The 22,960-nt window shown below is 44.0% G+C and overlaps 1 protein-coding gene across 3 annotated transcripts in view; it reads left to right on the forward strand.

The window, feature by feature from the left end:
* Nucleotides 1-1,333: 1,333 nt before the first annotated feature.
* FHL1 (four and a half LIM domains 1) overlaps nt 1,334-22,960 on the forward strand; it is a 63,175-nt gene continuing 41,548 nt past the window's right edge. The window contains exon 1 of one of the 3 annotated variants that reach the window (XM_025460926.3): nt 1,334-1,487. The gene's annotated coding sequence lies outside the window, so the exon portion shown is untranslated. Of the gene's footprint in view, nt 1,488-2,057; nt 2,076-22,696; nt 22,741-22,960 lie in introns of those variants that run through there. The other 2 variants (XM_025460928.3, XM_025460927.3) reach the window with 2 other exon arrangements.

Genomic DNA, 22,960 nt, shown 5'->3' on the forward strand with positions numbered 1-22,960 from the left:
GTAAGCTGTACATAGCATTTCTCTGTATTAGTTCTTAGAAATATATGTGAATTTATAATTATTCCAAAGAAAAAGAAATGTAAAAGAAATATAAATGAAATTATGTCATGCCCTGGGATAAAGCCATTCATTCATCTATTTGTTCATTTAAAGGTCTCCCATTGTTTTTGGAATAAAACTGTCTGCCCATCGCCTAGGACACAGTACGAGATCTGGTCCTTGCCAATCTGTCCTTTCCAGCTTTATATTATGCTTCTCTCCCGGGCTCTGCTAGTGCCAATCACAATCAACATCTCTTAATCCCAAGGCATCAAGATTTGCATCTTCCTTCTGGCCTTCATACACCTGCTCCCTCTTTCAGGAAGGCTTTTCCTTGGATCTTTCTATGGTTGCTTCTGTCCTAACTGTCACGGTTCGCCTTAAACGTCACCTCCTCTTTTCCTAACCACACAATCTGCAAACTCTTCTTTTCCTGCACAGGCCTTATCCCAAATTTGATTATTTTCTCACTTCTCTATCATGTCTCCCCCACTAGATTGCCAGCTCCCAGAGCAGGGTGGATGGTGTTCCTCATGACTCTGCGCTGTAGCCTCAGCATCTGGCACAGTGCTTGGCACGTGGTGAGGGCTCAGTAAACCAAATGTTGGGTGAATGAAATGAGTAGCCACGTGCCGCTTTGCCATCAGTGCTTTTCTGAGTCACGTAAAGCCCTCTGGATGGTGGCATCAGGCTTACAGATGGAGCTCCTTTCGCTCCCACCAGCTAGTCACTAAGCGGAAGGGTCGCCGGTGGGTGCTCCGACAGCGGTCAGGGTGTTCCGCAGTCCGGGGCCCAAACCGGGCGCACCGTGGACCCCGACCGCTCTGCAGGGAGTGCGCGGGTTAGCCGAGGCCCTTGATGAGGGCTAGACTCTTTGTTGCTCCCACCTCCCTGGCCCTGGCCCCGGCTGCCTGCAGTGACTCGTGACTCCCCGCGGGCCTTGAGGGCTGCAGCGCGAGGGCGGGGGTAGGAGGGCCCCGGGCGCCCCCGGCTCGCCCTCCCTTCGGGCTCCAGGCCTGAGCCGCCCTTCACGGGGTTGAGGGGAGCGCTCGCCTCCGCCTCCCCACAGCCACCTTCCCCCGCGCGCTCGCGCAGCGCCTGCACCCCAGCCGCTCCGGAAGCGGGACACGTGGCCGCGCGGGGTGCGTGGCACCCCCGCCCCGCGCCGGGCCGACTCCCGCGCGCGCCGCGCCCCGCAACTCCCGCGGGCAGAGCCCGGGCTGGCGCGCGCCGCGCCCCGCCCCCGCGCGCGCGCCCGCCCCCTCCCCGCCTCCCCCGTGCGCCCCTCCCCTCGCGCCCCTCCCGCGCCCTACATCCAGCGCCCGGCCCAGGGGGCTCAGTCCGCAGCCGCCGCCGCCGCCACCGCTGCCGACGCCGCTGCAGCGCCTCGGCCTCGGTGCAGGCAGCGGCCGAGCCGAAACAGCTGCGCGGGCGAGCATCGCCAGGCAGTAAGCCCGCTTTCTCTCCGCGTGTGCGTGCGTGCGTGTGTGCCTCCTGCCCGCCGGCCGGCTGCACGGGAGAGCGGCCGCCCTCTTGCCCTGCCGCCGCCGCCGCCTCGGCCGCCTCGCCTGCCGCGGCGGGTACCTGCGGCCTGGGGCCTCGGCCTCCCGGCGGGGGTGGGGGACCGCGGGGTCCCCTCGGGTGCATGCCTCGGCAGCCCTGGGCCGGCGCCACCGGAGTGGCGGGCGTGGGGATGGAGAGCGACTGGGGAGGGAGTGGCGTGGGGGCGGGGGAGCGGGCGTGCCAGGGGGGCTCCCGGTGCTTTCTCCGCTGAACGATGAGGAGCGGGGGCCCGGGGTGGGTTGGGGAAGCGGCCCCTGGTTTTCCTACGGAGGTAGGCGGGCCGTGGGGGCGGGACAAGGTGGGGGCATGTTCTCAGCCTGGATGCCGGGGGTGGGGGGCTCGGAGGAAGGCGAGGCGGGGGGGGGGGCCTGGGCGTGCTCCCCCGGGTGGCGGGGTTGGGGAGGGAGCGAGGGGGGACCTTCAGGGCTTGGCACAACGCAGAGGACGGGGGTGAGGACGAACGGGCTGTGGAGGTGAGCGGCTCGCTAGGGTTTTCTCGACGGAGATGCTGGGGGGCGGCTGGAGGAGTTGAGGGTGGGGTGTAGAGAGTATGGGGGGCGGGGAGGGTCCGCAGCGCTTCTACTGAGGGGATGACTCGGGGGGTGGGGTTGGCGAATGGGGGTGGGGAGAGTGGGGGATTTCAGCTCCAGCGTGGAAGCTAGAGAAGCAAGAGGAAGGTTCTGTCACGTGGGTTGAGCTTTAGAAGGTGGATTTTCAAGACTGCAGGGTGTGACCTTTGCGTCTCGAAAAGCGTGAGATCCCTACAAGGTGCTGTCCATTCTAGGTTCTGGGAAGGAGGTTTGTGCTTTCGAAGTTTCTCGTTCTCTTCCATTCCTGGTGGCCTCTTCTCAGCCGTCTAGGACTAGGTAGAGGTTTGCAAATGAGCAAGGAAAGACTGTGTGGTTCGTGTTCAGTGCTATATTATTTTCTGCACTGGGGACCGTGCGAGTTTCTCAGGTTTATTTGGTTTGCCCTTTACAATAAAGACCCTGTGCCAGGGAGACCCCTTGGGAAAAGAAGAGAGAACAAGGTTTATAAGGGAGACCCCAGGTTTGTTTTTTTAATTTCCTGAAGAGCATGAGATAAGTCGTGGTAGCATTTTGCTTGGCTTCTAGAAGAGGTAGAAATAGAATAAACGTATGTCTTTGCTGGAAGTCCTCTATATTTGTTTAAATTATTCCATCGGGATTATCTGAGGCCCCTTTGATTTGAATTTGGAATAGATCCAGTTTTCCTAATTGGAGCCATCATTTTGTAATTGCCTGTAATTCTTCCTGGGTTATCAAATCAATGGCAAGCTTATAGAGCAGTAGGAATAATTTTTTTCGTTATCTTGATTAAGATAGTTCTAATGTAGATTTGATGTTATTCCTTGGAAATGTGAACGTTTGCAGAATAGTCCCTTGGAGTCTCTTGGAATTTTGCAAAGCCTTTCCCTCCCTAGCTTATCTTCTCCAGGAACAGAACCCTCCCCATTCTTTACACTGAAGAAGCAAGGGCTTCTGGGATGGTAGCTTTGCCTTTGGAAACTCATGCTCATATTTGCTTAAAAAGAATACATACTAAAAAGGCATACGCTTTTAATGTGGTGAGGCTATATGTGCTTTGCCATTTTGGTTACATAAGGTTCCAATCTAGCCTTTACCTTCAGTCTTTAAAAATGGTTATTTAACATTTTTAAGAGCAAATATAATCTTTATGCAACAGGAAATTGGTCAGATAGCCCATGATTTGTGCAAACTGCCTCGGAATAAGTATATAGTGGAAGGCTACTATATAGGATCTGTAACCATATATGGGTTTTGAAATTCTATGCTTCCATTCCCCATAGGATTTTTGGAGAAGGAAAGCATTGTGTTTTTTTTTTAACCAAGTCTAGATTTTTGAGTGAAAATTTCAAAAAAATTTGTGTAAGATTTAAATTGGTAAAATTTCTCTTGTATGGCCAGCTCATTGGAGCTAATTTAGTATCTACCAAATGAATGAACCAGTTAAATAATTATTTGTTTACTGGAAATACAAAACTGGAAATGTTTTAAGTGGAAATAGAGATTCTGGTCTCAGATTGATAAAAATGTGTTTAAATAAGCACTATATGTGCACCACCTCTAACACTACTGCGAAACACATTCTATATACAGGCAACAGTCTAAAACTAGTGCATTTTAAAAATACAATTTAAGTCTGATTGTTTTTTCTCTTATGAGTAGAACGCTGAGAAGGGTAAAATCTTTTACAGAAGGAAACCTATTGATGGGTGGTGGAGACTTCAGTTTCTCCAGACAAAAGGAGTAAATGGATGTCTTTACTCAGCTTTTTGAGAACCGTTGTTTGCCCTGAAGGACTGGAGAGGGGGAGAAAAGATGAAGAAACCTCAGAAATTCACAAAAATATTATCAAATATCTTTCTAGGTATTCTTAAAGATCTTGCTTATAGCCATTTGAAGAATAATTTGCAAATAGATCCTTTGCATAAGAAATTGACCCTCACCGCTAAAGCTTTGACATTTAAAAAAAAATAACAGTTTGTTGAAAGAATGGAAGCCAACCTTCAGAGGCTGATCCCTGTTTTCCTGCTCTCCACCTCCTGGTTCCCTTCTGCCCCACACCCCTCCCCTTCTCCCCCTCCGGTGCCAGCAACATTGGGAGTTGAACAAATGTTTGTGCTTGCTTGAACTTTAGGCCTTATCTATTTGGCTGCTTTCCCCAACTTTTGCCTACAAAATTTTTTTGGTTAATTGAACTTTCCAGTTGTTTGGATTTGGGGTAAAAGGGAGTAGACTATAATTATTTTCTCTTAAAAAGATCTTTTCTTTCAGCTCCTGTTGGACGAGAGCAAAGGCAGGTTCTTTTTTTCTTTTTCTTTCTTTTTTTTTGTCAATGGAGTACTTAATTAAGCAGAATATATGACCATTCACTTATTCAACAAACATTTACTGAGTTGCGGGCTGTGTTGGAGGCTCTGTGCTAGGTGCAGGGATACACAGTGGATAAAAAATGGTTCCCGCCTTCTGAGACAGTTAGTAAAACAAAATGCAGACAGTGAATGTGTTGTGGATAGTCAAGAGGTGTCCAGAGTCTTTTGGGTATCAGCATAGCACTTTATATGCATCAAACATGCTTCAACCATGCACACAGTGTAGTCAATTCTTGCCAGAGAAATATTCATTGTATAAATAGTGCCTCACCTTCCCAACTAAGACATACTTTTTTGTTTTGGGTCAAAACATGATTTATAAGTCATCTTAAGGGTCTTAAGGTTAATGGCCTTTTTAAAAAAGAATAGGTTTCGTGTGAAGTACATAGGACATAAGAGACTTCCTGATACTTAAGTTCAGCATTTTATATCACATCGTGCGGTAGTGAGCAGCCAGGCCAGCGTCCCTGCCTGTGACTTAAAAGCATCTTATGACAGCAAATGAGGCCAAGCTAAATTACTCTTCTGTGGTCAGCTTTGGATTACGGATAATGGATGGTGGAACCCAGAAGAGTAAAGGATACTGAATAGTGGCTCTAGTAAACCTTCACCCTCCTGCTGAGTTACCTTCTGAGATTTTTGTGCATTGCCCTGTTTGTGGATAGTGCTAGATCAGTGTTTTCAATTGGGGCAGTTTCCCACCCCACCCCCCCACCCCCCGGGACATTGAACAATGTTTGGAGACATTTTTGGCTGGGATGAATTGTGATGCGGCATGCTGTCTAGCAGGTAGAGGCCAAGGATTTTGTTTCAACAGTCTAGGTCACCCGGGGCAGCCCCCACAACATAGAATTACCTGACCCAAAATGTCAGTAGTGTTGAGGTTGATGGAATTCCCTCCACTCGGTGCAGTAAACCGTCATTTCAGGAAGAGTAGAAAGCAGTAACAGTGTCTTGACGTGACACTGAATGTTTGCTGAGCTCACCCGATGAGTCTTAAAAGTGACTGGTCCCAGTACATCGACCTGAATAATTAAAAGACCAGTAAGAGCTGCTATCTACGGGACTTGCTCTGTGCCTGGCACTTCTCTCTATACATTCTACATTCTTTTCACTTTATAAATGAGGAACCAGGCTCAGAGAGGCAAAGCAACTTGTTTTAGGTCTGACAGCTGGTCAGGGTTGCAAGCAGACATCAAAATTAAGATCATCTTACCTCTCAGAAGTTCATGGTTTTTTGAGCACAATGTCATCGTCCCATCTCCCTTGTGGCATGCGCCATTCAAAAGGTCACTTGACAAAGTTAAAATTACTACATGTCCTATATAACCATTGAGTTTTCTTGAGAGTAATTAAAACCATGAATGTTAAATTTTATCATAACTTGGAAGTAAGTGGCCAGGAGTAGAGGGAGAAAGGGAACTGACATAACTTGAAGGCCTGCTATAGTTCTAGAAAATACACTAGTTGAATTTACACCCACTGTGTAATACAATCCTCCAGCAGCTCTGCAGTGTAATGATGCACATTTCACAGATGAGGTTAGCAAAGTAACTTGTCTAAGATTGCACAAGTTAAGTGGCAGAGTTGGGATTTGAACATAAGTCCCATGACTAAGCCACTGTGCCTTGCAGCTTTCTCTATCTTGGGATTCGTGAAGGGGGTGAGTTGTACATGCTGTGGAAAGATGAGTAGTAACTGGTCCTGGATAAAAAGAGATTTCAGAGGTAGTGTGTCGCAGATGCTTGATTATATTCAGGTAGAGAGTAGGGAGGTGAATCACTGTACTTTCCTCCACTGATGAGATTTAAGTTCAGCAGGGAATTTGTTCTCAGGATCTACCCGAACTAAGCCTATAATTGTCCTTGTGGAGAACTTCATTTGCTATCTTACTTGAATTTTTCTTTTTCTTTTTTTCCTTTTAAAAAATATTTTATTTATTTATTCATGAGAGACACAGAAAGAGAGAGGCAGAGACACAGGCAGAGGGGGAAGCAGGCTCCCTGTGGGGAGCCCGATGTGGGACTCAATCCCGGGACTCCAGGATCACAACCTGAGCCGAAGGCAGACGCTCAACCCCTGAGCCACTCAGGTGTCCCTTACTTGAATTTTTCAAATGCTGTTTTGATAACCATGAAACTGGAAGTAACCTAATTGTATTTATATTCTTTCTTTTTTTAAGATTTTATTTATTTATTTATGACAGACACAGAGAGGCAGAGACATAGGCAGAGGGAGAAGCAGGCTCCTCGCAGGGAGCCCGATGTGGGACTTGATCCCAGGACTGGGATCATGCCCTGAGCCAAAGACAGCCACTCAACAGCTGAGCCACCCAGGCGTCCCTGTTTATATTCTTTCTGCAGCTCACCTTCTACCTTTCCTAGGACTGTTGTATAGAACTTAGTAATGACAGCATTTGGTTTTGTCATCTTTTTAAACAATTTAAATATTTGTTTTTGCTGTGGAAGTTGTTTTTATAATTAACGTCATCAAACTCATACTTGTGTTTTCCATATTGGGGGGTGTGTTTTGTTTTGACAGCTAAATATTTATTTTAACTTTTGATGTGTTGTGATTTCAAGCATAACAAGGGGAAAAATAAAAAACAGCCTGATAGCAATCATATTCTGTCTGGCAAGCAGTTTTTTTTTTCCTGTGGGTAAGAGGAGGACTTCATGTTTCATTTCATTTACTTTAAATTGGAAAGGAATTTTAACCATGATTCTCAAGGGCCAGGATGCTGGGGGGAAAAAAGAAATGTTATTTAGATAAAATGTATGTTTTGATTTCCACATAGGTCTGAGAGCCATAGATTCTGATCATAATAATAATGTCGTGACTGGACTATAGCCAGCAACTACTGGGATGATCAGCCACTGGGTATGGGCATGCATTGTGATATGGATTTTGTAAAACCCCCCCCCCATCATTTTAGAGTAGACTTGAGAGATCTGATAAAACTTGCAAGAATGCGCTAATCCTTTCAAAAATCCAACTTTTTAATGGCAGTAGTGGTACTTTTTCAATGTAGGGAAATTCAGAAAATACAGAAAAGCCTCAAGAAGAATAGAAAAGTCAGTTATAACCCACCACCCAGAAATTAGTGACAGTGTTTTATATTTCTTTTTTAAATACAGTGGTTTTCTTTTTTTTTAATGGTGAGTTCGAGTCTGCTGCAAGATCTCCAACTTATAAATGTAGCCTAAGCTATTATTTTAAAAACTTAACAGAAAAATTTTCTGAGTTACTATTGCTTCTGTAAAGAGAAGTCATGGTCCTAAGGAGTGAAATGGAAAGAGTGCCAGGGAGTTGGAGAACTATCACATAAGCTCCTTAAAATTTCTCCCCCTCCAGAATATAAAAAATAGTGAAAGAGAATAAAGGGGAAAGGAGAAAAAAATGAGTGAGAAATATCAGAAAGAGAGACAGAACATGAGAAACTCCTAACTCTGGGAAACGAACAAGGGGTGGTAGAAAGGGAGGTGGGCAGGGGGTGGGGGTGACTGGGTGACGGGCACTGAGGGGGGCACTTGATGGGATGAGCACTGGGTGTTATTCTATATGTTGGCAAATTGAACACCAATAAAAGATAAAAAAAATTTCTCCCCCTCCAAATTGAGTAATAGAATTCCCATGCCAGAAAGGGCTGGCAGGACCCACTCCCCCTCATTTTATCGACAAGAAAACTGAGACTCAAAGAGGTGGAGCATCTGTTCCTAGGTGATATAACGTGTTAACGTTGGAGTTCCAGTTTGATGTTTTAAGTTCTCTGTAAAAACTCTTCACAGTCACGAACTTTTTGTTGGCCTGTCCCTCAAAAAAACAGACTTTTATGGTGGAAGTATATTGACTATACTAAAGGATACCAAAAAGGCCAGGTATTTCCCAATTCCAGAAAATGGTCAAAACAGTCGGGAGCAAGGGTGCCTAGCTGGCTTAGTCAGTAGAGCCTGCGGCTCTTGATCTCAGGGTTGTGAGTTCAAGCCCCACACTGGGCATAGAGAGAACTGAAAAAAATACAACAGCAAAGTCTTTACCAAAAAAAAAAAAAAAAAAAAAAACAGCTGGGAGCATTACAGGAATTTGTCCTCTTGTTTGCTCGATTGAAATTGAGTGTTAGTGGCGGGAACAGCTCCTGTGCATCTAGCCCTCAGTTTAATTTCCCCTGGCTTGTGGGGCAAGTAGCAAGTACTAAGGTACATCAGATCTGCCTATAGTTGCAGAAATGAAAAATTACTTTATAAGAGTTTTTCCACGTGGTAGTTTGGAAGACCACAGCAATTGTTGCATGCAAGTATTTTTTCCTTTCTAAAATGGAATGTCTCTGTTAAAATCATGGGAAAAACATTTTAAAGATTCCATGTGCTTCCAGATTTAAGTAGGAAGTTAGCAAATTATAGCAAATGCTGGCAGTATGGGATCCTTAAAACAGGTACACAGAGTCCTCTTGTAATCCGGTGCTAATATCTCCCCAAGCTTCCCTGTCTTTCCTCTCTTTCTTCCCCTGCCCTTCTTCGTTTCTTCCTGTTAGCTCGCTCGCTTTCAGTCTCTCTCTTTCTCTCTTTCTGTGTCTCCTTTGTCTGCATGTCTGTTTCACTCTTGGGGTTACTCTCTTTGCTGTCCAGCTGACTGCCCCCTTGCCCTTTGCTGGGCCTTCTGTATAGCCACCTCGTCCCATTCATCCACTGCTGGGTCTTCCCCTGACCCCACTTGCCAGTATTAAAGTTGCCCCACCCCGGGCTGGGCCAGGTCTTTTCTGCCTGCCACGGGCCAGGCTGGGAAGCTGCTCCCCAAAGCAAGTGTCAGGTAAGGAGAGCTGGTGTCACTTGATAGAGCAGAGTCACTGGTCAACTAGAATTTCACCTGCGATGCGCAGAGGTTCCGAGGGCTGCATATACACACAAACCAGCAAGCAGGACATCCTCCCTTCTTCACAGCCAGGGCCCCAGCAAAGCTTAGAGCTACGTGAGATAATGAATATGGATTGGATACTCACTGCCAAGGGCTTACCATTTGAACAAATGAGAAAATTGTACCCTTGCCTAGGGGTGTGTTAAGTAGTTTTTTTTGTGGCTGTTCCTCATTATTGCCTGCTAATGAGTGTGTGCATTGTCACTGAGCAAGCAGCTCTTCCCAGCTTCCTGGAGGACACCATATTTCTCTTCTGAAAATGGGTTTTCCTCTGTATTTAAGGCACTGAGATTTGCTTGCACTTCATCTTCGAATTGCTGTAGATATAAAATGCACAGAAAGATACATGTGTACTGGTTTCTCAATGCGGCGAAACCTAGCAAAAAGAACAATCAGAATAAGTCTTTGTTGTCAGCACTTTGGTGCTTGTCGAATTCATAATTTATTTACCCACATAAAAACTCTCTGAGTCTTATGTATATATTCCAAGACAGAAAACGTTCCATACACACTGTAATCACAAGAATTTGTGATACCCACAAGAGTTTAAATTGAATTTTCAGTACTAAGAAAATGATAACTGGGAATACACAAGTTTTATTACTGAGATGATTTTGATGAGGATGGTACAAAACTAAATTTCTATATTTGATTAATTAAGACTTGTTCACTTTCAGTTTGAGAGTGTAGCTAAGGCTGCTTGACTCCTGTCAAATTTGAAAGGTGTGATTTATTAGGAAGACATCGAGGTTTGGTTTTTCAGTAAATTGCTGCCAGATCTGGTTTTACACATCATTCGTGTTTGTGAAGCTGATTGCCAGTGTCTGCCTAGGTATAATCAATCATCTGCACTTTTATGTGGCCAGGTGAAGGGAAGTAACAGGTGTCCCCCCTACGTTTCTTAGAGACCAAAGAGTACCCACAGGCACACACATACGAATCATAAAGTCCAAACTTCCTGTATCACTAAGCCAGAGTGGTGGACTCAAGACATTTGAATTAACACAATTTAATGTTTTTCAACAACTTCTAAGAAATAGACTGTAAATAACTGTAGTTTCAAATAACTACAATGATAAATTCCTCAGTGAGATAGCTTTTGGAAGCCAACAGGACACTAAGTTCCTTGTCAACAGTTCTGCATCTCCAGATGCCAGGGTCAGTTCAAATTTTCGAATCCTAGGCCCTGCTCTTCTAGACTACAAAAGAAGCTCTGCCTCTTTTAAGGAAGGAACTGGGAAGGAGTTTTGCAATATAGTAAACACACCTAACCATTCTGAGGAAAGAAACCAAGCAGCCAAACTAATAGGAGACAAACGTTTATACTTGCATTGACAGATCAAGCTGTCTGCCTTTGTTAGAGCCCTCCCTTTGTTCAGCTAGAGCCTTTTTTAGTATCGAATTTTTTCCCCTATTTTATTAAGGAATAATCAAATTTTGGTATGTTTAAAGGAAACCATGTGGTGACGTGATGTACGTGTGCATTGTGGAATGATGCAAATAATTTAAAGTCAACTTTATTGATTATCATTTATGTATGATAAACTGCATCCACTTAAGGCATACAGTTTGATGAGTTTGGGCAGATGTATGTGCCCATGGAACCACTGCCACCATCAGGATGTAGGATATTTTTTATTACTCCCTCAAAACTTTCCTTGTGCTCCTTTGACTGCACATTCTTCCCTCTGCCTCCATCCTCAGGCAACCACTGATCTGTTCTTGTGTGAGAGCCACTTTGTAAACTTAGATCCCTGCCAAGAAAGAAACAATTCTGATAAAAACAGAAAAGTGGTCTCTGTTTCTTCTGAAATAGTTACAGTAAGCTGTCACATCCCCCAAGAACAGGACAAATAAAAATGGTTTGAATTTTGCTTCACACTTAAAGTAAAAATGAACAAACGAGAGTATTTTGCATCTCTATATACTTACACCTCTAACTTGAGTATGTACATAATCAATATACAGGAAGAAATGCCTTGAGAAATGGGGTTTCAGAGGGCACTTTCTGAGTGGATAGCGCACCATCTTTCCATGCTCATGTGCAAAATAAGCTTTTCATATGCTAAATGTTACTTTCCCATTGACACATTGAGATGAAAGAATAATTAGACAATATAAGGACAAGAGTACTGAGATGCACTGTGTCCCTTCATCATTTACCCCCTCGAAAAGAGTCCACGTCACTGTTCTTCCATGTAGCTGGCAGTCTGCTTCATTGCTATCGCTCTGTCCATCTGCCACTCATGACTGCCACTGTGTCTGCCCTGCCCCATCTTCTTTCCCCATTTTCTTCTTCCTCATCTTTCCCGTCTCCTGATGCTACTGCTCTTACACTGCTCATAACAAAGCTGTTTTTATAAACATCTCCAGACTGACTTGTCAACAGACTGATTAATTCCAACATGTCAGATACCATTTCAGAGGCTGTTTTTCTTACTTTTCTCTTTGTGGTCCAATAATTTCTTCAGCCGCCTTTCAAGTTTGGGGCCAGGCTGGAGGTTAGAGAGTCGTTAGCAGTGGGTTTTCGGACAACCAGACTTGGATGTGTTTATGAGCTATGGTAGAGATGGGCTCTGAAACCATGAAATCACTAAAAAGAAATGAATGATTGGTATTATGATCCTAAGAAACTTCCTTTTACAAAGCTAACGCAATTACAGTCGTCTTGAGCTAAGGTAGGTAGGTACTTCCTGACTTCTCAGCATGTACTGTGAAGGGTTGAAAATGTTCAACATTTGTCAACATCTTGTCAAATGCACCACACTAATGGAAACTATGGACTTTAAGGAACAGTAGGGTGTGAATATTGGCTTATCAGTTGTAACGAACTTACTATGGTAATACAAAATATTAACAGAGGAAATCGGGAGGGAGGTGTTAAGGAGGTATATGGAAACTGTACTTTCTGCTCAATTTCTCTGCAAACCTAAAACTGCCCCAAAAATCTATTTAAAAATCCTTTAGAATTCAGAAATATAAAGAATATATATAAAAAGAATATATCAGCCACTTTTTACTGTTAACTTGCAGGTAGAGGTACAGTGTTTGTTTTTCAGCGCTAGTAACATAAGGGAAGTGCTTCTCCTGGAATGATGTAATTAGTATCCTGCCCCCGCCCCCAAAAAGTGGAAGGTTCTACTAATCACTGGCTGGTTATTGGGTTGGAGCTTGCTTTATTTGCCACCATTGGGACATCATGCCATCTTTGCAGTGGAGTGGGGCCCCAGACTTAAATTCCCTGCCCTACAACCCAATGATCCCTTCTTTAACCATTGTATTTATGGTGTCACTATCAACAGTGACAATTGGTGAGCTCATGCCAACTCAGAGCCAATATCCAGGTCAGAGTTTGATTGCTTTGGGCCAAAGGCTATCACATGGCTTGTAATAGCATAGACCTAACACCAGAACCTCCATGCAGTTATTCATTTTGGCCAGCTCTCTAGGAAACCCGGGTGAAAAGGTTACGGTTTTTAAAGTCTTGTAATTGGTTTCTGTATATTGAAACCGGGTGCTTATTATGAGCAACTGCAAGTATGTGTTGCATTCTTGAGTTGGCTATAAAAACAGAACATTCTAAGGACACCTAGGCCTGCTCAGTTGGTGGAGCATGTGACTCTTGCTCTCAGGGTCATGAGTTCGAGCCCTGTGTTGGGGATAGAGTTTACTGAAAAACAAAAACCCACAGAACATATTATGACAGGTGGTAGTAAGCAGTGGTCAGGGGACGGGTTATGAAAGGAGCATTGAGACTGAGGTAGATTAGAAGAGAAACAACTGATAAGACATCAAGGATTAGAACACAAATGAAGGTGACCACCCAAGGAATGGATACCTTAGGGATGTGGTTATCAACCACATCTATTATCAATAGAATGTATCCCATTTGGGATATGGTTGCTCATAGAATGTGTCCCATTGGGTCTATGGTTAGACTCAGAGTGAAAAGCTCCAGAGCTCCAGAGTTACTTGAAAAAAATACGAATAGAGATGGTTAGTTATAGAGCGCACCTATTTAAAGCCTATTTATTTTATATATCAGAAGTAATTTTTTTAAGAAAACTATAGCTGGGGGCATCACAATGCCAGATTTCAGGTTGTACTACAAAGCTGTGGTCATCAAGACAGTGTGGTACTGGCACAAAAACAGACACATAGATCCATGGAACAGAATAGAGAATCCAGAAGTGGACCCTCAACTTTATGGTCAACTAATATTTGACAAAGCAGGAAAGACTATCCATTGGAAGAAAGACAGTCTCTTCAATAAATGGTGCTGGGAAAATTGGACAGCCACATGCAGAAGAATGAAACTAGACCATTCTCTTACACCATACACAAAGATAAACTCAAAATGGATGAAAGATCTAAATGTGAGACAAGAGTCCATCAAAATCCTAGAGGAGAACAAAGGCAACACCCTTTTTGAACTTGGCCACAGCAACGTCTTACAAGATACATCCATGAAGGCAAGAGAAACAAAAGCAAAAATGAATTATTGGGACTTCATCAAGATAACAAGCTTCTGCACAGCAAAAGAAACAGTCAACAAAACTAAAAGACAACCTACAGAATGGGAGAAGATATTTGCAAATGACGTATCAGATAAAGGGCTAGTTTCCAAGATCTATAAAGAACTTATTAAACTCAACAGCAAAGAAACAAACAATCCAATCATGAAATGGGCAAAACACATGAACAGAAATCTCACAGAGGAAGACATAGACATGGGCAACATGCACATGAGAAAATGCTCTGCATCACTTGCCATCAGGGAAATACAAATCAAAACCACAATGAGATACCACCTCACACCAGTGAGAATGGGGCAAATTAACAAGACAGGAAACCACAAATGTTGGAGAGGATGCGGAGAAAAGGGAACCTTCTTACACTGTTGGTGGGAATGTGAACTGGTGCAGCCACTCTGGAAAACTGTGTGGAGGTTCCTCAAAGAGTTAAAAATAGATCTGCCCTATGACCCAGCAATTGCACTGCTGGGGATTTACCCCAAAGATGGAGATGCAATGAAACGCCGAGACACCTGCACCCCGATGTTTCTAGTAGCAATGTCCACAATAGCCGAACTGTGGAAGGAGCCTCAGTGTCCATCGAAAGATGAATGGATAAAGAAGATGTGGTTTATGTATACAATGGAATATTACTCAGCCATTAGAAACGACAAATACCCACCATTTGCTTCAACGTGGATGGAACTGGAAGGTATTATGCTGAGTGAAATGATTCAATCGGAGAAGGACAAACATTATGTGTTCTCATTTATTTGGGGCATATAAATAGTAGTGAAAGGGAATAGAAGGGAAGGGAGAAGAAATGGGTAGGAAATATCAGAAAGGGAGACAGAACATGAAGACTCCTAACTCTGGGAAACGAACTAGGGGTGGTGGAAGGGGAGGAGGGTGGGGGGTGGGGGTGACTGGGTGACAGGCACTGAGGGGGGCACTTGACGGGATGAGCACTGGGTGTTATTCTGTATGTTGGCGAATTGAACACCAATAAAAAAATAAATTTATTTTATAAAAAAAGATGTGGTATACGTATGCAATGTAATACTACTCAGCCATTAGAAACGACAAATACCCACCATTTGCTTCGATGTGGATGGAACTGGAGGGTATTATGCTGAGTGAAATAAGTCAATCGGAGAAGGACAAACATTATATGGTCTCATTCATTTGGGGAATATAAAAAATAGTGAAATGGAGTAAAGGGGAAAGGAGAAGAAATGAGTGGGAAATATCAGAAAGGGGGACAGAACATGAGAGACTCCTAACTCTGGGAAACGAACAAGGGGAGGTAGAAAAGGAGGTGGGCGGGGGGCGGGGGTGACTGGGTGATGGGTACTGAGGGGGGCACTTGATGGGATGAGCACTGGGTGTTATGCTATATGTTGGCAAATTGAACTCCAATAAAAAATAAATTAATTAATTAATGAAAGGGAATAAAGGGAAAGGAAAGAAAATGAGTGAAAATATCAGTGAGGGTGACAAAACATGAGAGACCCCTAACTCTGGGAAACGAACAAGGATTAGTGGAAAGGAAGGTGGGTGGGGGGTTGGAGTGTCTGGGTGATGGGCACTGAGGGGGGCACTTGGCGGGATGAGCACTGGGTGTTATGGTATATGTTGGCAAATTGAACTCCAATAAAAAAATGAAAAATAAAGTAATTTTTTATGTATGGATCTGTTATATATACTCATCATTACACCTGTTATTAGATAAACTTATATATATTTATTTTCTTGATGTCACTACATGGTTTCACTGATTGACCATACCTGTGCTCCTGCCTCTCTGAGGAGTGGCAGATTTTAGACAAGGTGGGGGAGGGCACAGAAATAAGCTCTCCCCTGAGTCCAGTCCACGGCAAGCCTTGGGGATTCCAGTGCACGATCACAGGTTAGTCTCTGCCAGTGGTGGACCAAATGAACGCACAGCCCACGCATGCCTTGTGGTCACCATCACCATTGATACCATGTTCTGCCGCTGACCTGACCGTACAGAAATTCCTGTCCATCGTAGACATGGTAAAAAAAAAAAAACATCCAACCACGTTGCAGTGTATTTGCGTCATAGGTAGAGACAGGCTTGGTGAGTCCCGAGGCCTCCGATAGCCTTGTTCCTCCCACTTGAGCTGTGGAGAAAGAGCTGGAAGGCCCTTTAGCCCCTCATCTTCTCTTTCCCCCTGTCTCCTCTCTCCCTGTCATTCAATTACTTGTGGATTTTCTGTTATGGAAAAAGGAGGACCTCAGCACAAAAACCTTGGGGGACTGTTGGCGCAGGTGTTCACACTGGCAGAGCAATGGACTTTAGACTTCCCTGACACTGCTGGGTCTTCACTGCCGCCCTGGGTTGTGAGGTGGGCAGTGGAGCCCAGGGGTACCATATAAACATTTTTTTACCTCCACTTTGAAAGTTGAATTGGGTTCCCTTATAAAGTGACCATTCCTTCCACTTTTCACAGCCCCCGTAATTTTCTTTGATGCATTCACGCTTGTGCTTGTAGTGGGTTCCAGCAGAGGGCATGCTGCCGGGAAGGAGTGACTCTGGCCTGCTGCTTGGAGCAGGGCTGCCCAGTTGCCCACATGTGAGGGAACCGTGCCCGGACAGCCAAACCCAGCTTAGAAAGTAGGAGCCAGGGTGCCTGGGTGGCTCATTGGTTGAGCATCTGCCTTCGGCTCAGGTCATGATTCCGGGATCATGGGATCAAGTCCCTCATTGGACTCCCTGCACAGAGCCTCCTTCTCCCTCTGCCTGTGTCTCTGCCTTTATCTGTGTGTCTCTCATAAATAAATAAATAAATAAATAAATAAATAAATAAATAAATAAAAAAGAAAGAAAGAAAGAAAGAAAGTAGGAGCCAGAGAACTTCATAAAATGAGATCAGCAAATGCTTGCTGAGGGCTTACTCTGTGTGCAGGGCACTTTGCTAAGCCTGCTAGTTGCTGTTGGGAGTTATTAAAAACAGAAGTGATCTCTCAAGCACAGAACTTCTAATCGGAAAAGCTGTTGGAGACACAGGAAGGCTGTGGTGGAGAGCATTGAACCCAGTGAGGGAGGGAGGAGGACAGTCAGGAGTCTTGACTCCTAGCCTAAGTGTGCCATTCATGGAAGAGATTCCAGAAGGTAGTACATTCTCCTTTGCCAAATGTAGTGTGCATGCGACATGTAGACAGTACATATCTGTACTATATCATCATACTAATTTTAACTACTGACCACTATTCCTCCAGGTGAGGTTTTTGGACTGGCCGCATCAGCATCACTTGGGAGCTTGTTAGAAATACAGATTCATGGGCTCACCCCAGACCTCAGAAACACAGGGGTTGGGGCCCAACACTTTGCGTTTTAACAGCTCTCACCACCCCTCCCCGAGACTCTTGGTTGCACCCTAAACTTATTGCACAGTTATGGGCTATGGAAATTTGGGGTAGTGGGTATTCAAATTTGCTTGCACATATTAGATTCATCAGAGGGAATTCAGTTGTGGGGGGGGAGCACCCAGACGTCACTAGTGGCTCTGCAGGTGCAGCCAGAATTAGAATCTCTGGTTTAAGAGGAGGATGGCATGAGCCAAAGGACCTGTTCTTCTCCCGTGGAGACAAATGTCAGAGGCTAGGAGTCTGCCAAAGCCAGAGTTGAGAATGGGGGAAGGTGAAAAGTGGGTCTGATGGGAAGGCCTTGAATTTCAGGCTAGAAATTTGGCCTTTAGATTAAATTGGAGGAAGGTGTAGGGTAAAGGGAGTGATGCATTCAAGGTGGTACATTTGAAAAATAATTCTGGCAGCTCTATGAAGAAGGGAGCATGTCTGATGAAGTAGTCTAGATGTGAAGTGAAAATGGGCCAAATTGGGGTTGCAGAAATGAGCTTATAAGGAAAAGGTCTGGAGACTCTTTTGCAAGACAAATAAACATGATTGGGTGATGGTTTGTAGGAGTGAGGGTGGTATTAGTATGCCTTTAGCTCAGTACTTCCTCTCAAACTTCTGAGACAGCCAGCACTCTCTAGTTGCTTCTGTCAGAATTGCCACATTCTGTGGATCTGGGCTCATCCTTAGTCCATCATTGCTTTGATTTAGAGAGCTGGTATTCCCCAGTGAGTTATGTAAGAATACAGAACTGTAGTTACCCAGAAAGCTACCCACAGTCATCATGGCGGAGGAAACAATCCTGTTTCTTAGCGAAAGAATGCTTGGAGTTGTGGGAAAGTTGTAAACTTGGCAGTGACTAACTCGAGCCTATCAGTCAATTAAGTGAGTTTTTATTTTATCATTTGTTTTATTTGGGTGCTGTTGTACTAGTCACTGAAAGGACATCAATCTTCATATTTTTAAAACAAAACAAAAATACCATTGAACATTAGGGCAAAGGACAAGAATTTGGTTTTACCTTTTGACTTTAGCAAATATTTGCCACTCCATTTTTCTTGCTGGATTTCACCATTTGACTTGTTTTGTTTTGCATTTTTCCCATTTCTTCCCGATGCCTGATAGGTTTAGAGCCCCCCTACTCTGTTATTGATGGCTTGTTTATTCTTTAGTATTCTTTTCTTTTTTTAAAATATTTTTATTAATTTGAGAGAGAAAGAGATCGCAAGCACAGGGAGCAGCAGAGGGAGAGGGAGAAGCAGGCTCCCCACTAAGCAGGGATCCTGATGCGGGGCTGGATCCAAGGACTCTGAGATCATGACCTGAGCCGGCTGAGCCACCCCCCAGGCCCCCTGAACTTTTTTTTTTAAGATTCCACACATTATATGTGGGATCGTTTGGTACTGTCTTTCTCTGACTTAGTGCACTCAGCATAATGCTCCGTCCCTGTCATTGCAAGTGGCAGGATTCTATTCTTTTTAATGGCTGTGTAATAATATTCTATGATGCACCTACACCACATCGTCTTTATCTGTTCATCCATTGATGGATACCTATGTTGTTTCCATGTCTTGGCTGTTGTGGATAATGCTGCAATAAATGTGGGGGCGCAGGTATCTTTTCAAGTTAGTGTTTTCATTTTCTTTGGATAAATACCCAGAAATGGAATAGCTGGATTAGATGATAGTTCCATTTTTAATGTATTGAGGCACCTCAAACATATCCCACAGTGGCTGTACCAGTTTACATTCCTACCCATAACACACAAGGGCCCCCTTTTCTCCGCACCCCCACCAGCACTTGTTTTTGCATGTCTTGTTCCTAATGGCCATTCTGCCTGCTGTGGGTGAAAGCTCACTGTGGTTTGGAGTCACATTTCCCTGATGATGAATGGTGTTGAACATCTTTCCGTGTACCTCTTGGCCAGGATTTGGATGTCTTCTTTGGAAAAATGTCTCTTGAGATCCTCTGCCCGTCTTTTTACTGGATTGTTTGGTTTTGGCCCTGGAGCCATAAGTGTACTTTCTGTATTGGATCTCATCAGATATATGATTTGTACATATTTTCTCCCATTCAGTAGCCTGCCTTTTCATTTCGTTGATGGTCTCCTTTGCTGCACTCAAGGATTTTAGTATGATGTAGTCCCCTTGTTTATTTTTGTTTTTGTTGTAGAAGTTTTCTTAATGTTTTGCTATCCCAGTCAAAAAAGGGGCACCTGGGTGGCTGAGTCAATTAAGCATCGCATCTGCCTTTGGCTCAGGTCATGATCCCGAGGTCCTGGGATTGAGCCCCGTGTTGGGCTCCCTGCTTGGTGAGGAGTCTGCTTCTCCCTCTGCCTGTGCCTCTCCAGCTTGTGTTCTGTCTCTCTCTCTCTCAAATAAAATTTTAAAATCTTTTTAAAAAATAAGACAATATATTTTTATTTAATATCCCCTCCTTTATGACCAAAAACTTCTTTAAATTTGCATCCAGCAATGGCCCATGGAAAGAGCTTCTTCATGTTTATTTGGGGCATGGTGGGGGCTCTGCACACCTTTCCATCTTTTGTTAGTTTATAGGTTATACAGTATCTGGAAGGAAAGGCACATTTTCTTACTTAGTTTGGGAACCTATAAAAGCGAATTCAATATTTCAAGTGTTACATATATTACGTGCAAGGTTTAAAAATGGCTTTTCGTTCTACCTTTGGTAAAGCTGTATACTGTTTACTTTTCTGAAGGAACTATAAAAATCTAGGAAAAATCTAGAGTGATCACAACTTTAAATGTGTATTATATCTAGTAGATATCTTTTAAAAATATAGCCTTTCTTTTCTGGAAGTGAATAAGGATCAAAGCTTTCTGTTTCCAAATTGTGGAGAATAATGGTGAGCCCAGCCTAACATATAGACTTGTTGAATCACTATGTTGTATGCCTGAAGTTAATGTAACATTGTGTGTCAACCATACTCAAAAAATAAAAGTAATAAAAATCGAAATAAAGTAGGGCACCTGGGTGTCTCAGTTGACCAAGTGTCTGACTCTTGATTTGGGCTCAGGTCATGATCTCGGTGTTGTGAGATTGAGCCCCATAGCATGGAGCCTGCTTGGGATTCTCTCCATCTCCCTCTGCACCCCCCCACTCACTCATGCATTCTCTCTCTCTCTCTCTCCCCCCCCTAAAAAAGCCAGACCTAGTTAAAAAAATTTTTTAAATCTTTAAAATAAAGTTACAATAGTACTCCCATAAAATGGACTATCAAGCAGCCATTTAAAAATGAGGGAGCTCTGTATATGCCAATATGGAATGATCTTCAGAATCAGATTTTTTCAAAAAAAATTGTGAAGAATATTATGATTGTATCATATAAAATGAAGATTAGAAACTTGTGTGGTGGGCAGCCTGGGTGGCTCAGCGGTTTAGCACCACCTTCAGCCCAGGTCCTGATCCTGGAGACCCGGGATCGAGTCCCACGTCAGGCTGCCTGCAAGGAGCCTGCTTCTCCCTCTGTCTCTCTCTCTCTCTCTTCCTCTCTCTCTCTGTGTGTCTCTCATGAATAAATAATTAAAATTAAAAAAAGAAACGTGGAATAAATAAATGATCTTCCAGAGTATGTTTTGTGATGTACTTTATACTAAATCGTAATATAAGGACACAAAATTAGATTTTATTGCATTTCAGTCATGTAACTTCCTTCGGTATTTATTAAATTAATATATTGTTAAAGACTTGATGATGTTACAGATGTTGGTTATGTTGAAATTACTACAAATGAGGCACCTTTCTTCTGTGTTGATTTTTTTTTTTTACCAATAAATTATTTTGCTGAATGAGAGCCAGTTTATCAGTTCTTCTGCTAAAGGAAATGAGCCCATAGCCAGGTCATTTGTGTTTATTGCATTTATGGTAACATTTAAAATGTGTTTTGAATGTGCAGATGCCAGTGTTTCTGACTACCATAATAGTGTGAGCACTTGGATAAAAGTAGGAAAAATGAGATGTCTGAGCTGCCCATTGCCATGCTAAGTGTACCTTGTTTGGGGTTCACTGCTCTTTGGTTTCTTAGGTAAGAGAGGATAGTCTGAAGAGCATGATTATAAGGAATGGTTACCATGACAATCACATTTCAGAGAATTTAGGAGAGACAATGAATCCGTGGAGCTCATCCGTTTTTGATTGATTCAACAGCCACCATTCAAATAGCTGCTGGCTCTGGATTTTATTTTTCTGCATAATTCACCCAGTGGATTGGTGATTTGGGCATCATTTAGGCTTGGCTGTCACTAGTGACAGGGTCACGACTATCTTTGACTGTGATACTATCATTAAACCTGTGGGAAAATGATCATGTATGTTAAATGTCACTAGAACATAGCTACTAGCTTCTTCTGGAACCATATAAATGGTTTGTCTAATTTCACTTATTAATGCTGTCAGGGTGGGACGAGATTAACATGATTTATTTTAAAGCATGACTAACCCTAAAGTGTTTGGATTTTACTTTGCTGTCATCACATTTTATCCAGGGTGTTTGGCTGCTGTTCGGTGTTTATTCTTTGACTTGTGCACAATCGTCAACACGGTTTGTATTATTAGGTCTGTTTGGAGGCATGGCGTTCTAGTCCTTGATGATGAAAGCGTGAACCGTGGCACTGCAGACTCGGGGTAGGGAGGGGGTGGGGGGCACGAGGTGGCCCCCAGAGCTCAAGGGCTACCTGCCCAGCCTTTGGGCCTTTCTCTCTTCTGCCCTCTGGAGGCCATGTGGGAACATGACATGCAAGGATTCCCTGTGAAAAGGAGAGCCAAGGTCTCGCTGTGGTTACTAGAAGACAAGTCTTTAACCCCTGCCCCCAGCCTCCCAAAGCCTGAACTTGTAGAGGTGGGGAGCAGACCAAGAAGGCAGGAAGGTACTAGCAGGGTCAGGTGTGAGGGAGGAGGCTCTTCCAGTTCCTCAAGCACAGAACCTATTTTCTTAGAGCCCAGGATGCATTAAATCCCACCTCCAGGAAAGATCAATCCCAGAAGGGTGAGTAAAATGAAATAGTCTATCAAGGCTAGTGTGTGGGGGATGGGTTCGGGTTGGAAGTTTAAGTTGGGTTGACACGGAACTGGGGTGCCCAAGCATTTGTGACAGTGCATAAAATCGTTCTCCAAGTATGATAACATTTTAACTCTGCACCTGCCCTGCTAGTAGTGATAATGGTCTGTCTCCTGTTCAGTGAGTACCTCATGTGTGTGAGGCCCTGGTGAGTGCTTTTCCACGCGCTGCCCTCTTGCTCACCATTGTGAGGCTCAGAGAGGTTTTACAGCTATTATGAGGCAGGGCAGGTGTTGAAGCCCAGGCAGTCTAGTCTGACTCTGGCCCCCTCGTGTGAACAGCTGTGCCATGCTGCGTTCTCACTACGGTTGCATGAGAGGGTGTGGCACCTTCTAGAAACAGTGAGTTCCGTGAGACTGGGTTATGGGGAGTGGGAAAGGAGACTGGGCTATGCCTTTTGTGTGTATGTGTACATGCCCTGCTGAGTACCATCAGGAAAGAAAGGTGGGGTTTCTGTCCCTGCCAAGGAGACAAAGACACTTCAGGTTCTGCAGGACAAGTGAGATACAACACAAAATATGTCATATATATTCATAGGACAGAATGTGAAAATACTGGCTC

This window comes from Canis lupus, chromosome X (genome assembly GCF_003254725.2).
Source record: "Canis lupus dingo isolate Sandy chromosome X, ASM325472v2, whole genome shotgun sequence".
Taxonomy (NCBI): Eukaryota; Metazoa; Chordata; class Mammalia; order Carnivora; family Canidae; genus Canis; species Canis lupus.